Source organism: Halyomorpha halys, unplaced genomic scaffold, assembly GCF_000696795.3.
Source record: "Halyomorpha halys isolate HHAL.00 unplaced genomic scaffold, Hhal_1.1 Scaffold438.1, whole genome shotgun sequence".
Taxonomy (NCBI): Eukaryota; Metazoa; Arthropoda; class Insecta; order Hemiptera; family Pentatomidae; genus Halyomorpha; species Halyomorpha halys.
The window spans coordinates 607,177-623,509 of NW_027107367.1; the positions used below are offsets into that span (position 1 = coordinate 607,177).

At 28.7% G+C, this 16,333-nt stretch overlaps 1 protein-coding gene, 1 long non-coding RNA gene and 1 other non-coding gene across 16 annotated transcripts in view; 1 reads left to right on the top strand and 2 right to left on the bottom strand.

Annotated features, from left to right (window-relative positions):
- Positions 1-16,333, top strand: part of Lar (tyrosine-protein phosphatase Lar) — a 969,819-nt gene that overhangs the window by 328,834 nt on the left and 624,652 nt on the right. For 10 of the 12 annotated variants that reach the window (XM_067045669.1, XM_067045674.1, XM_067045665.1 and 7 more), the window contains exons 1-3: positions 1,744-1,929; positions 7,583-7,635; positions 15,830-15,863. The gene's annotated coding sequence lies outside the window, so the exon portion shown is untranslated. Of the gene's footprint in view, positions 1-1,743; positions 1,930-7,582; positions 7,636-15,829; positions 15,864-16,333 lie in introns of those variants that run through there. The other 2 variants (XM_067045667.1, XM_067045668.1) reach the window with 1 other exon arrangement.
- LOC136795367 (uncharacterized) overlaps positions 1-16,333 on the bottom strand; it is a 188,476-nt gene that overhangs the window by 29,707 nt on the left and 142,436 nt on the right. For 2 of the 3 annotated variants that reach the window (XR_010842963.1, XR_010842961.1), the window contains exons 4-5: positions 13,409-13,552; positions 9,912-10,865 (exon numbers count right to left, since the gene is read on the bottom strand). This is a non-coding gene — a long non-coding RNA (uncharacterized lncRNA). Of the gene's footprint in view, positions 1-9,911; positions 10,866-13,408; positions 13,553-16,333 lie in introns of those variants that run through there. The other variant, XR_010842962.1, reaches the window with a different exon arrangement.
- On the bottom strand, positions 165-275 carry LOC112210096 (U6 spliceosomal RNA). Its single transcript, XR_002944990.1, has one exon. It is a non-coding gene; the product is annotated as a U6 spliceosomal RNA (small nuclear RNA).

Genomic DNA, 16,333 nt, shown 5'->3' on the forward strand with positions numbered 1-16,333 from the left:
GACCAGTACGCCGCCTATTCTAGGAACCGTCGCGTCTGGATTTGATTCTAGTTTTGGTCCACCCCGGGTATTTTATTTCCCCGGTTCCCGCCATATCTGGTGAGAATCCCCCTATCCGCCACCTGGGGAGGCGCCCGATGGGAGACTAGCTACTCCACACGGGTTATAATGTGGAACGCTTCACGATTTTGCGTGTCATCCTTGCGCAGGGCCATGCTAATCTTCTCTGTATCGTTCCAATTTTAGTATATGTACCGCCGAAGCGAGAATAGTACCGTGCCAAACTGTTGGTTTTTGTCATATTTAATAATGAAAAATGCTATCAAGGAACATTATGAATACGTAGATAAACTTGTTTAAACGCCAATAAATTTTAACGTAGATAAGTGTCTCGTTTTTAAACTGTTTTTTCTTTTAATCTCTGAATTTTTTTTGAATAAAATTTGCATACATTTTCCCCTAATCATCTAACTTTATTAGCAAAGAAGAAAAAACAAATATACTAAGTTTTTTTTCTACATTATATATATATATGTATATAATAACATAATTTCTCAGTTACAATCAGTTTTATAGTCAATTGTTTCTTCAAAAGGGCATGAAGTCGAAACACTTAAAAGTATTTCTCTACACTAGCTGGCGCGTTAGTTATACAATCCCAAAACATACTGTCAATCAGATTAATCAATTCATCCATTATCAGATACTTGTTTGTTTTTTTTCTCATTATTTTCAAAAAGGGAATATAAAAATTTAAATAAAGTGAATATGAAATTTAACTTTTACATCAGTTTCTCTCAAAGGTGTGAGTGTTAATATTAGTAGATTTTGTTGTCATATCTTAGTGAGGCGTTATGACCAGTATGATAATGAGGCGAGGTGTACTTCTGTTATTAACTGATATGCCAAATTCTAAAAAAAATTTGAGATTTTTTCACACTGCAACTAATATTCATTTTTTTGTTCTCAACGTTTATCCTTTCTTTTGCGATTAATCAAGAAAAATAATCTGAATAAAATATCTACAAAATTGCTGAGAATTATTTACGACCGTATCAGTTCATTAGACGTCATTTGGAAATACTGATACGTTAAGATATTGATTTTTTTTAAATTAGAATGTTTGGATTATTGTATCTAATTTAGTCGTTTATAATAGTTCAGAGAGTTTAATACAAAGGTATAAATTAAGGACTACGAAATAAGAACCACATTACATCAACTAACATCAATCTATTAATTTTAAATCTTGAATTCGGATATATTGTTGAAAAACATAAACAGGTATAATTAACCAAATCGTAGCAATACACAGACTATCATTTAAATACCAAATCGGTGGTGTAGGCGGGAGTTTCGTGTATACTACCACGTAGTTCCGACTTCCTCCACTAGGTATCAGTACCAACTAAACTCACAAAATTGGTAGGTTCCCGAAATTATGTTGTATTTTCTTTCAATACAATATATTTTAAACATATTTTTTGTGCTTTCTGATATTATTTTTGATTTATAGGATTGTTACTTAATTGAAATTAATTAAATTTCCTCTCTTAAAAATTAAAAAATATAGTTATTCATTATATAGAACAAAATTTAACCGAATATTATTTTCTGTTATATTATATAATTTAGTTAATGCTTTTGTGTTCCTGATTGATAATGTTTATGCATGGTTTTTTTCATAAAAGATTTATCATCATTCAACACGTAGTTCAGACGTGCACCGCTAGATAGCAGGAGCTCCTCTAACTGATACCCGCCATCTTGAATTGTAAACTTAGTGTGGTACCTCCATAGTAGAAATATTTTGTTTACCTCCCGTTTCTCCCGATTTTCTCTGTTGTTTCTCGTTCGATTTCGATTTAAAATGTGTATTTCGTTCAGTGTTCAGTGTTCTTTCTAGGAAGTGGTGCCGCGACCCCATCGGTGAGTTGACAGGAGTCTTATCAAATATTTTTGTTAACTTCTTTGGTCTAAGTTTTCAGTGATGAATCCGGTATTTATATGATATTATTAGTCTGAAAATACGCAAAATATTGCTATGATTGTTGTGTTAACTTATCCATTCATTGGAATTAGTTTTCATGTCATATTTTATGGGAAATTGATAGAATTTTGATGTTGAACATCAAATATAATTTCATTCCTTTTTGGAATATGAAAAAGACTTGCCAGCTCATTCAGGTGTTGTAATAGGAATTAACAAAGATTTGTGGTGCTTGAAGAGATATCTTGGTTGTGTTCAGTTTTGAATTAATGGAGTTTTGTTATCAGAAAAATGTATAACCTGCTGCCAGCCAACCTAGCCTCCAGTTGTATATTCCTTCAGGAAACTTATTTCTGGTTGAAATATCATTTCATTTACTTGATGAATAACAATTTTTCTCACTATCCTGTGTCAAAATTTTATTATTTACTGTGGTGGAAGCACTGGGACCCCCAGATGGTAGTACCTTCTCCAAGTAGGAGTTTTGTCTAATGTTTCATTGGATTTTACCATATTAACGTGTTCATTGTGATTTTATAGGATTTTAATATGTCATTCTATCTCTATGTATTGCACTTCTGTATTTGGTCCATTCAGTTTTGCTAAATATATATACCTGTTAAATTTTATCATATGTCTTACTTCTGTAAAAAGTAAGATAATATTATTCTTGTGTTCTCTTATTGTTTTATAAATTAAGAATAACATATTTCACTGTCCAGATTTTTCCATTTGGTATTTTCTTGTCATACGCCCACTCTTATCTTCAATTTCAGTCTATCAACAGATCATCTAAGAAACTAGAGGGATCTACATTTCACGAGTAGATTAGTCATTATGTCATTAAATAATTAATCAGTAAATCTGGTTTCTTGTAAAACTAGGTTCAATAGTAGTGATTTGTTATTTCTGAAGTTAACTCTCCTACATCTGAAATATATATTTATTATGTTTAAATATTTTTGTGTTTTGAGTGGTATATGAAAAATAATCAACTTGCTATCAATGCAATTGATAATTCTTTATCTTAACATTTATAGCATTGACCAGAACTAATTTGGTTCACTTCGAACAAATATATTATCTATTAATGTCTTTTTAATGGTTATTTAATCATAAAATAGTTTTATGTATATTCTTTTAAAGTAATATATACCTAAATCACAATTAATTGCTTTAGTATGGTGTATTTCTTTCATGAACATTTCAAAATTGATTAAAGAATTGCTGTTTTAAGGGAATCACATTATAAAATATTATTTATGATCATTTACCCATATCAAATATTTCCCGCGATTTTCCGAGTAAAATCCCGCCTTTTGGGTTATATATTTTGTTGATGAATTTTTTGTGGAAATCATTCAAGTGACAGGATTATGTTAAATTAATGTTTTTTATAAAATCAGATTTTTGATCACTTATTTTCATAGTACGTAGACCTTTATAGCCACACATCAGCTATAATATCTATCAAAATGAAGATATCTTGGAATTATGAATCTTTGTTGAGACCATTATAGATATCGACTAATTTTGGTATAAATTGCAAAATAGAAACATTTATTAGTGAAGAGTAGTTACTGGTATTGGTTGGGGAGCTAGTCTGGGAAGTGGACCTAGTGGGTCTTTTTGCCCACCCCCTCCGGTGGCTATCTTTAAGTTATTGCTGCCTACTTACCAAGGTGGGAGTGTCAATATTCATCTCGTATCATTCATCAAGGGGCCTCCTAGAAATAAAAATTAACTGTCCCAGGTGGGTATCAGACCCATAACCTAGCGCGCTTGGCTGTCACATCCCTGGAGGGTACCAATCGACTAGTTGTAGTGTAGATTTATTCCATACTTCTCCTTTTCTTTTCCTTTTTGTTGATTAGTTTTAGTACTTTTTTAAATGTTTATTTTACAATTCGTATTTCACATTACTGATGTATACTTACAGACCCCTTGTAATACAACAATTTGAATGACCATTGAACCAGTGAACCACACCAAAAGTAGTATAGCTGGTTAATGCAATTAAAATTATAAAATAATTGAGAAATGAGAATTTAAACTTTAAATTTTCTTCCATAAAAAGTATTTTTTATTCCATAAAAATTTTATTTTTGATTGTATTCTGATTATTGATATTGTTATTTTATTGTATTATGAATTGAGTGAAGGTAAACGTTTCTGCACCACTTATGGGTTTCTTTTGGTAGTCCCTCTGTTCTATTACAAGCTTTATTGCTTTTGCAATTTCTTTTATTTAAACAGAGTTGGTAGAAGGATATTGAAATATCACCATAGGGATTTATTGAAATTATTTTAAGTTTATAACATATCAATGGAAATTGTAATGAATTTCAAACATTTTTGACAGGATGACAGGGGTAATAAAGTGAGGAAGAAAAGTTTGAAGATGGCCCAAAGTTTTAATAATAAAAGGCCAAAATGTCATGAAAGTATATATATATCAAAAAAATAAAATTGTTAGAAAGTGAAATTAAAATTTAAAAAAAGTATTCTTATTTAGTTTTATTTTTAACAAATATTAGTTAAATGAAGTTTTAAAAATTTGTTTTCAATCATTTTGATTGGTAATTGATAGTATTTTTTAAATATTGCTTTTCTTTTTTACAGCCTTAATTATATTCCTAATTTGTTCTATATGAATATAATCACAGGCTGGAAGATTATTGATTGACCGTGTGTAAAGATGAAAGGAATATGGTCCGGGTGCGGTCAAAAAAACTCAAATAGTAGAATTATACTATTTTAAAAATTAGTATAATTTTAGTTTTAAATTAGTAAAATTAAAATAGTATAATTCTACTATTTGAGTTTTTTTGACCGCACCCGGACCATATTCCTTTCGAATATAATCACAGTTCTTTGTTTCAAAGGTTACTGAATGATTTATTGAAGAGTTAGGTGAAAATTGTGTCCATTATTTCAACTTCAAGTTTTCAGTGCCATCTGTTAAAGTTTAATAAAGGCTTTCTGTACAACCATTCATTCTTTTGATAAAATTCTGTTTTTTGGTAATATAAAAGAGAGACAAGCAGTACTGTGTAAAATCTGAATCTCATCGTTTTTCTCCTGTACCCTTTGATTATTTGTTTATTAGGAACCAGAATAAATAACAATAAATAGTGACTATTTCTTTTTACCACTCAATCTGGTTCAAATCCTAGTTAATAAAGAATTTTTGTTAGCTTTGTCAGAGTGAGGACCATTATTAGATCTATCCTTCCAGGTACCAATGTTCTGTAAGATGAATATCTGACAGGAGATTAACCAGGTGATTTGAATACAGTACTGGCCATTCTGTCATTCTAGTACAATGCGTGATTTTTGATGGTTGACTGTGAATGCAGAATAAAAATAAATTCTTAGCCTAGTCCTAGTCAAGTACATAACTTAAAACAATCTACTACAACTTTTTTTTTTCTTAAATTTATGAATGTTTGAATCAGACATTTTCCTTAGCTGCTCTAAACCTGATGAACTTGACTTATACATTAGCTAGTTTCATTAAAAATTAATACTATATTCTCAATGTTCAAGAAAGTCTTGAGAATTTTGTATGGCTGAAAAATAACTCGCTATCAGTGTCTCATCATCGTGGCCCTTAAATGATAATTAGGGGGCCGATCATGTTTTCATAATCACGATTAATCCCTTCACGCAAAGTTTTTTAAAAAAAAAAACGCTTAAAATTTTTTTAATGTAAAAAACACAATTTAAAACATTGTCTGTGTCTTGGAAAAAATATTTTAAAAATACAAAAATAATAAAAAATTTCATTATAATTGAATATCGGCCATGATACCTAGCTCCCTATGTAAACATAGGCTAAAGCAATATATAGAGGATTATTACAGAGAATAAATCATTGTTATTTATTTTATTATTATCAAATTGTTTATAATATTTGAGTCTGAAAAAAATATAGCAGCATAAAATACAACATCACTTGAATTATCTCGAGTGTGCACAATTTGGCCTATTAGTGCTCGAGTTAATTCGAGCTTACAAGTGAAGGGGTTAATTTATAATTATTCTATGGTATATGTGCCAAATGTTGACTGATTTTCAGAGAACCTTAAATAAATCTTATGTGTATATTTAATTAATACTTACCTTTGCTGGAATAGATCCACTGTTTTTTAATAGTTTGTGTTTTACAGTCAGTTGGACCCTAATACTTCTGAAAAGATGAATTTTTGAATTCCTAAATGATAAATGTAATTTTTATTTTATTAAAAAATAAAATAAAAATTACATTTATTGCATAGATTGCTGCTAATCTATAAAATTTTATGACAAGATAAGATATATGGTTCCTCAATAAGTACAAGATATCACTAGGGGTGTTCGCATAATATTAGATTTATTTCTCTTATTTAAATTCTTTTATTTATAAAAAAAATTGAATTGATTATTTAGGAATTAGAATTCAGATGTCATTTGTATTAATTGCAAGTGTGTCGTTCCTGAAATATCCAATTCCATTATACTCTTGTTAAAATTTAGATATACATTAGAAATAGGCATTTTTTTTTTTTTTTATTTACCTTTTTAGTTTGTAGGGGAGTTTCATTAAAGCAATTTTTCTCTTGTAACTAAAATTTTCTTTGTATTTGTGGGGTGAAAAATTCTCTGACCCTTATAGCAACCCAGTTCAATTTTGACTGAGGGAGAGGGGCTCAACTTTTATTTCTGTGACAATCCCACGAAGTAAAACCCCTCAGTATGGTTAGAATATGGTGTTACCCTATAGATAACACTCCCTACTTCCCCTAATGTGAGAATGACCAGGAAAGGGGTCATAAATAATTAAAAAATAATAAATTAAAAAAACACCTGCATTAGCCACCTGTCACCAAAGGGATATGTCTTTGAGCAGCACAGAATTAATAGTGACAGCTCATTTGGTGGTGAAGTTAAAACCTTTTTTTTTCTTTTAATACCATTAGTACTAATATGCACTTTCCATTTAATAACATGCAATTTTTTCATCAGCCACTTTAAATTTGAATTCTTTCTGTCATTTATTTAAAAAATAGTCAATATTATGTCTCAGAAACAATATTATGATATTTTCGCTTCCTGTATGTCATGCCTGTATTTGTATATGTGGATAGAAGAGCTAATTGTATTTTTGATTATTAATTTAACTCAACTATTAGCATATATTTTAGTATATTTCTAAGTCTAAGCTTATTAATTTAATTTTTGTTACTATATCATACCTATTGTCAACTTCAGAAATGTTGCAAGCGCTAATTCTATTATTTGATTAAAAAGCGATTTTCGATTTGACTGCATCCTGTTATTCCCTATTAATTTATTTTTCTTTTTTTATTATAATTTATATTGTATATCACTTTTGGTATTTGTGAAACTTTTATGAAAACCTAGAATTTTCCAGATCTTAGTGCTGTAATCACCAAACTAGTGCATGTAATTACCATCGATATGTGTATTTTAATATACTCTTTTATTACTACTGGTGAGAGATTGTTTTTAATACTAATTTTTATTAATATTTTTTTCATTATAGTTTTCTATTAATTATTAATATTAATTTTTGTTTTTTAATTTCAGATATCAACTTAATGAAATTGGTTCCCTCCCTGTAGGATTCATTCTAATTGAAGGTAAAGAAACTTATTATTTTTTTTTATTAATAAATAGTTCTGAAATCCTAATACTTTGTTTTTTTATTTATATTCGTATGTCATAACTTCAATATAATGTATTTATTATTTTACCTATTTATTTATTAAGGGACGTGACGGCCATGCGGGTTGGGGTGCTGGTCCCAGTGTGCTTGGTTCGGAATGTTGTGGGTTCGATTCCCATCTGGTGCAGTTAACATTCATTTTTGTGGGGCCTGAAAAATGAATATTGACCCTCCCACCTTGGTTAGTAAGCAGGGGTTGGCACTTGTGGGACTTGTTTCCCCCACCAAATACTAATATTTATTTATATGGAGGTACTACCAAAAAAAAATTAATAAAACAGTTCAGAACACCACCATAATGGCTGACAAATAAATATTATATTATATTATAAATACTGTATGCCCATCATTCCCATCGGTCACTGTGATAGTTAATGATTATTACAATTCATGATATATCTAACTATGCTATAAGTTAGCTGTTATAATCATGTGGTGTATACAACAATATGGTAACTTCAATTCACCTTTTTTTTGAAAACTAAATATATCTATTAAGTTACAGAATGGAACTTTTTCCTGATGATCAACTCATCTATTTTTGAAAATGAGGCATCTGCGAATATTCTATGTTGTGGTCTAAATTTTTGGAACCTATCTGAACAAAACCATATTTTACTTGTTGGTATCTAGTTTAACTGCTCACTCCAAAATATGTTAACTATTATTAGATGTAGTTCACCTTGTAAAATCTAGTTAACACTTTTTACCCCTAGAAAGTAATAATACAAGTTTTATTATTCTTGTGCTAAATTTATGTTTGTGCAGTACCTACTTATTAATACTTGTTAGTATCGAGCACTGGTACGTGAATGTACTATTTTTTTAAAATAAGTTCAGCACTATTCTCTATATTACCAGTTAATCTAGTCTGGGGAAAGCATATGTAGATAATTTTCTGTACTAAGATAAATTGTCAGTAGATATTCACTGTTAAGATAAATTGTTTCTGCTAATTTTAGCAGAATGATATTCTGTGCCTCTCTAGATCTACTGACCTGAACTGTAGGGCACAGCCACACCTTCAAACATTAAATGTATCTAGTTTTTTCAGTCATATATAATATAATAAAAAAAAGTAAAATAACATATACACATCATAAATAAATATAAACGTAGGTAGATACATTTTATATTTCGATATACGAAGATGGTCAGGGTTGCGGTCAAAAGAGAAACAAAAATAGTTTACAACTATTTATTTTCCGACATTTCGCCCCACTTTGCAGGGCTTCATCAGGGCTAAAAAGATACAAAAATAAAAAAAAATTAGAATAATACAACAATAAGATACAATAAGGCAATTTAAGCAAAGATAAATATTATGTAAAAATAAAGTGATAAGAAATTACATATAAATAAAAGGAAGGAAGACGTAAAATAGTATCAATATAAAATAAAATTGAATAAACAATGATAAGAATAAAAGATAAGTAACAATGGTAAGGGTAAAAAGTTTTTTACTCTTTTTAGTAAAAGTAAAGTTTTTTACTCTTATCATTGTTACTTATTTTTTATTCTTAACATTGTTTATTCAATTTTATTTTATATTGATACTATTTTACGTCTTCCTTTCTTTTATTTATATGTAATTTCTTATCACTTTATTTTTACATAATATTTATCCTAGCTTAAATTGCCTTATTGTATCTTATTGTTGTAATATTCTCAGTTTTTTTTGTTTTGTTTTTTGTATCTTTTTAGCCCTGATGAAGCCCTGCAAAGTGGGGCGAAACATCAGAAAATAAATAGTTGTAAATTATTTTTGTTTCTCTTTTGACCGCAACCCCGACCATCTTCGTATATATCAATTTTTACGGTCAACTATGTATACATATATTTTATATTTCTATTTAATATGTATACTTGGTATGATTGTATACTTACAGCCCTAATATTTATTATCTTTGTGTATGACAGACTGTAATTTTTCTATAAAAGTTCGTAATAGATCATAATAAGTAGATAATAGTGAAAATAAGTTGAAATACTTGAACCAGGAGATTCCCCGACTATGACTGGAAGTAGTAATATTGGAAGAAGATAGTTGACCGTATGAAGTAGATTGTAGGAAGATATATAAATTTAAACATATTTTTATTAAGAAGTAAAACAAAATTTGTATTCTCTTCATTATAGTACAGAATGTTCTCAATTCTATATAACTTAATACCCATAAAGGAACACCTTCTCACTAATTTCCAACCACATATTCATTTAATTAGCACCAAAAAACATGACCTAAATTTAAAAAATGTTAGGAAATAAAGTCAAATGTAGCCGTAATTCCAAAGGATACAAATTGTAAAATTTCGGAACACTTGAACTGAAATGTTAGTCTACTCAAGTTTTAAACCAGGGCTATCAGATTGACAACTCAGTTGTCATCTTTGTTTCAATCTGAAAGCCCTGCAAAATGAGGCGAAATGTTGATTAACAATAAATAGTTTTCTTTTACTATAGTTTAACCATTACTCTTTTTCTATTAACATCATTATGGTTTATTTTTTATTTATAAAACCAGTTAGAGATTATATCTCATTATACACAATGACTTGAATTTATCCTAAAATTGTAGTTTAGGCAATCAGTTCCAGTTACCACACTTTTCCTGTATGTTTTCTTCTTATCTCTTATGTAGTCTCCATTCGTATCTCTGTGCTGTAAATGATTTCTTTCCAAACATTCTGGTTTAAAACTTGATTCGACTAACATTTCAGTTGAAGTGTTCTGAAATTATACAATTTGTATCCTTTGGAAATACTGTTACATATGAATTTATTACCCAAAATTTTTTAAATTTAGGTCATGTTCTTTGGTGTTAATTTAATGAATGTGTATGGTGTTTCAGATGAATCTATTATATTTCAGGTAATCTATCTATTAGTAGTTCATGAATACTGGGTATTTATTTCATTTGATGAATAGTTAGGTATCAGGATAAAATAGTCTGACACATTCTTGATTTTTTTAAAAGCCTCTCAGGAATATAAATTGAATGATATTATCCTTAGAATTTATACATTTATGTTCATTTGAAATAAAAAGTGCTCATTTTATATCACTTTTACATCATTATGGATCCAAATTTAAAATTTTTGTCAATGTCAACATTGTTATTTTCTCAACTTCTATTTTCAGTACCTGTAACATAAATTAGCAGGAATAATGGTTAGAAAATTTAAAATTGTTATTTGGTACATACATATTGGTTTTATTAATTTTTTAGCTAACGTTAGGTTTTATAATTTTTTAGTTTGATTAATTTTTTAGCTAAATAATTAATTTTATTTGGAGATAAGCAACATCTTAAGGTTTTAAAAAATGAAGTTTAATATAGGATATAAGTCCCAAAAGGCAATGAGTTCTGGAGGCAATACAAAGCAAAATTGCAATTATACATCTGGTAAATATAATTGTAGTAACTGCATCACATTGGTTAAATTGGACTAGTTAATTTGTTGGACTTGGAATAAATAAATCCCTAAAAGTTGCCCAACTCTGAACTGAAGGGTAAACTAAACATGAAGTGGGCTGAGAATTATGTAGGAGGATAGTATTAAGGCTGTCCTTGTAGGTTTGGATTTTGATGGGTTAAGTGGTGGCATTGTTGGTAGTGTTAATTTTCTTACTATTTTATCATTCCTAAATTTGAATTATACAAGTCATTTAAATAATATCTATGTTATATAAAGTAGTTCTGATCAGTCATAATTAAAGAGGAGATGAAAACAAGTAGTTCTGTTGATATGAATTGATTCTCTTACTTCATGTATTGAGGGAAACTTTTTTTCAAAATTAATTGAGTTCTAAAGATGTTTAAATCATGATTTAATTATGTACTGCTCACTAATTTTGTCAATGGCTTTTTAAATTTTCTATTTCTTTATAGACTAACCATCTGACAAGATAATCTCGCAATTGATTCTTCTGATATAATTTATTTTTACTTGAATGAAAACTTTTAAATCTGATTGATTTGTTGCTCAAAAATTAAGGGAAACAGGTATCGAACTTATTTAGTTATACTTATTTGAACTCATTTCCACCAATTTTTAAATCCCAGATCTATCTTATTAGATGGTTATTATTCAAATTGACTTATAATAACAAAACTCAGTTATAATTTAATCACGTGAGTTCATAAACATAATAAAATTGGTGAGAAACAAGTCCTTAATAGGTATGTAGATATATAGAATTTAGAACATTCTGTACTGCAATAAAGAATATACATTTTGTTTTAGGTTTAAATAAAAATATGTTTAAATTTATATATATTGTGGAAACTCTCTTTTCTACTGTACCCTTAGTTTAGTTTAGGCTGGATTTAAAATTGTTGAGATATAATTAGTTTATAACTGTTTCTCCTGGTAGTTGAATGTGTATATTGAGAAAACGTAGATGGAAGTGAATTTAGTTAGATTAAATATACTCTGATTATTAAATAAGGTTAGATGAATTTAGTAGATAAATAAATATTTAAAAGAAAGATGGTCCGTGTGAGGTCATAAGAACTCAAATATTAATTACACTATTTATTTTGAGCAGAAATTTTTCCCTATTTTGTAAGGCTTCATCAGGGCTAAAAAAGATACCAACAACTAAAATAATGTAACAAACAGAATAGATAACATGAAATAAAAGTAAACTGAGGTATGTTTAAATGTGTAAAAGTATTTAAAAATGAACAAAGCAAATTTAAATTTTCTTTTCTTCAATTTACTTTATTCATTTTTATATAAACTTTTGCATATTTTAATTCATTTTAATGCCATATCTTAGTTTACTTTTATTTTGTTATCTATTCCCTTAAATTATACCGTTATTTTTGTTGTTTGTATATTTTTTAGCCCTGATGGAGCTCCACTGCAAAACGTTGGCTCACAAATAATAGTTTAATTACTATTTTATTTCTCACTGTCAATCAGCGATCTTGCAATAAATGAATGTTGTTACGATTAATTAGCTGCACAATACTAATTGCAGCCAGCCCCTTTTTTGAGCATTTGGAACTCACTGAAGCAATTACCTATGCCTGGCAATAAAGTTAAGGAGATAAAATCTCTCATTTTTTAGAGCAAATTCCAAAAATCTATCAAGATACTTGAACACCGGCAGCTGGGGGTTAGGCCTGCTGTCTGCAAATTCTACCTAGACATAGTGATGTCACAATGCCCAATAAACTGAGAGGTAACTCGGTTTTACACATAAAAAATCCTTAGTTCATTTCTAAAGAAAATCACCCAATAGAATAATTTCAAAGAGTGGAGGAAAAATTATTAGAAGACAAGAGGACAAAGTAGAGATGCTAAGAAAATATACAGATGACAGAGGCTTTGTGATCTAGATTTCACTGGATTACTTGATTTGAGTTGAGAATAGCAGGGCAGTCTATAAGGGTTAAATCTCAGAGTTGTAGCATGGTAGTGAAGAACCAGTTGCCGAAAAGGTTAAAATATCAAGATTGAAATTACTTTTTGAATAAGAGCAGAAAAAAAACCCAGATAGTTTCTAACTGATAATATTCCGGGAGTATTTTTTATGTAATTTTCAGTTGGCAAACAAATAAAACACATAGTAAAGTATTTCAAATTATCCTAATTAAGTAATCTCAATTCTACTTACTTTATTTTATGTTTACATCATTACATCTGAGTTTTTAAGTGAAATGTTAAACATGATACCTCTGGAGAAAATATCCAATGTGAAGTGTACATATTCCCAATTAGCTTCCCGTAGCATGTGGATCTGTACTCTTCTCGGCATAATTTTTGCTTCATTATTAGCCCATCCGGAGGTTGATAGTAAACCATTATATGCAAGGCTCACTATAAAAAAATATATATATATATTCATTCATATTTTAAAAAAATTATGAAAGTAATAATACACTACTTTTTGATAATCAGAGAAAATATTTTAAAAACAATATTACACTATAAAATTTAAAAAATCTGAGTTAATTTAAGAGGTTCCTAAATCCCTATATTAAACTATTTAATATTTATTTATTTGTCTCTGAAACTAGTGTTTTTTAATTATTAATAAGAAATTACTCTTATTTTAATTAGCTAAATAAAATAAGAGTATAAGTATATCTGCTTAATTCTTCACCGAAATTTTCTAATTCTTAAAAAAAAAAAAAAAAAATATGAAAAAGCCGGATAGTTTTCATATTTGGGAGGGAATAACGGGTGGCATCTAGCGGCGATTCTGCAAACCTTTCGGATTCGGAGTGCTCGACAACTGCTACGCCCTAGCGTCGTATCCAGGAACCAACGAGGATCGATATTTCTATGGTGACCCCAAGCCACCTGTGGGTTATAGAGTGCCCTCGTGTCTTTCATTGCCGATGACTTTAAGAGCTTGTCCTTGTCCCATCTTATATAAAGAAGTCTTTTCGCGTATCCTTATCCATGATCTCTGTCTTTTTCAGGACCAAGTCTTCTCCTATGAATTTCTGATCAGCTACTCTGTGTGGTCCATGTATAGCCACCAGACTTCACCATTATACTCTGATATTTAATATCTATTCAGAAAAAAAAATTCAAAAGATTTTTGGCTGATAGATCTGAACATGCCTTGGTGCAAGTTAATGGGAACTGGAATATTTTTTTTTGTAAATTACTTTCGAATATGTTATAAACGGAATTTTTGCTACTACCCGCATTAGGTTTGATGGGAGAATGTAATGATTGAATGATCAACTATATATGTTCTTATTATAATTATTTTTATTCATCTTCTCTACGCAAGATTCACCGTTATACTCATTTTCAACCCATATTATTTAAAGTGTTAAAAAAAGGTATCAAAGGATTATGTATTCGGAAAACACGTGTAACTTACATTAACGTCGCGATACATTAATTTCCTGCATCTTGAAAAAAAATCAAGTATTTTTTCATATATTTCTTTCGGTTAGCTTAGGGCTATTTAGATTATTTATTTTTCAGATTGCATCCTAGTGGAATCCTCGTAGATTTTATTATTATAACTCATGGGGAGAGGGGAAGCGAAATTCTCTTTTATAAAATTATGGCTTATTTACGATAATTTCCTGAGCCGCCTAATGGACTTCACATTCATTCCTTATAGAAAACACCTCTGTTCACTAAATTTTTCATGTTAATTTAGTTGAGCTTTTTTACAGAATAAGATAAAAATTACCTCTAGTTTTGTAAAACAATTACGTGACATGAAATCCAGTCTCCTCAAAGTACCAGTATTTTCTACAAAAATAATTAACTCCTAAGCTTAATAATTAACAAAAGCTTTAACTCCTCTTTTTATCCCTATCACTTGAGATGTTTTGTAATAGTTTTTTTTTTTGTTTATTCATTGACATTTACAACTGTACATAATAATACAGACATATGAGACAGGCATGTAGAGGAACTACCTATTGGTAGCACTCTAAAAACAATTTTAATTAATTACTAAAATACATTTTTGAGAAAAATGAGAGGTAAAGTATTTAATGTGGGTATAGTAAATGAAATGTTAAAAAAAAATGTAATTTACGCATTGAGTTAAAAGAATGATATTTAATATAATACTTTTTCTACTATCTAAATCTATTTATAAAATGGAAAATTCTATAGAAGTTAAGACTACAGTTTAAAGAGGTTGGCAGAGAATTGGAGGGAGAAGAAAATTATGATTAATGGGTGCATAGCTTAAGTGGAAAAACGCTGATCGGGGTTTGAATTGATGTCTGTGAGATTTATTTATTGAACTGTAAGTCAAAGAGGTTTTGTGAGCAGGACTTATTAGTGTTTAGGAAGTACAATCGGTTATTAGATATATTAATATGATATAATAAAAATATAATAACATTTGTCTTTAAACTCTCTACTATTAGGTTCAATTATTTAATATTCAATCTGTCTTTTTTTACTTGTTCCGTATTTGTTGTTCAGCTGCTTATATTTCTTTTCGCTGATTTTAATAAAATTATTATTTTAAATAAATAACATTTTTTTTCCCCGAATTCTTGATTATTATATTTTGGGATTTTAACATATAAACAATATTTTGATTTAGTTTTAGTATTACTGTATTGATTTAATTTTTATATATGTTAATTTTTTTTCTGCTTTCAGGCTTCTTTCAGTTTTATCCTTACTATCTACAAAGGTATGTAATTTTTTCTGTTTATTATAAGCTTATATCAATTTTTTTCTTCTCAATTTGGTCTTTTCGAAGATAAAATATAAACAAATCATGACGTTTATTTAATCTCTACTTTCTTTTTTTTTTTTTTTTTTCATATTGTTTTTGTTTTATGTACATCTCCTGTACTTTTTTAACTGTATATTTTACGTATTTTTTATTCTTATCATTGTTTATTCAAGTTTATTTTATACTGATAGTATTTTATGTCTTCATTCCTTTTATTTATATGTAATTTTTTATCACTTTATTTTTACATAATATTTATCCTAGCTTAAATTACCTTATTGTAGTAATATTCTCAGTTTTCTTTTCTTTTTTTTTTTCTTTTTTTGTATCTTTTTAGTCCTGATGAAGTGGAGCGAAACGTTGGACATTAAAATAGTTTTAAACTATTTGTTCTTTTTTTGACCGCAACCCTGACCATCTACTTA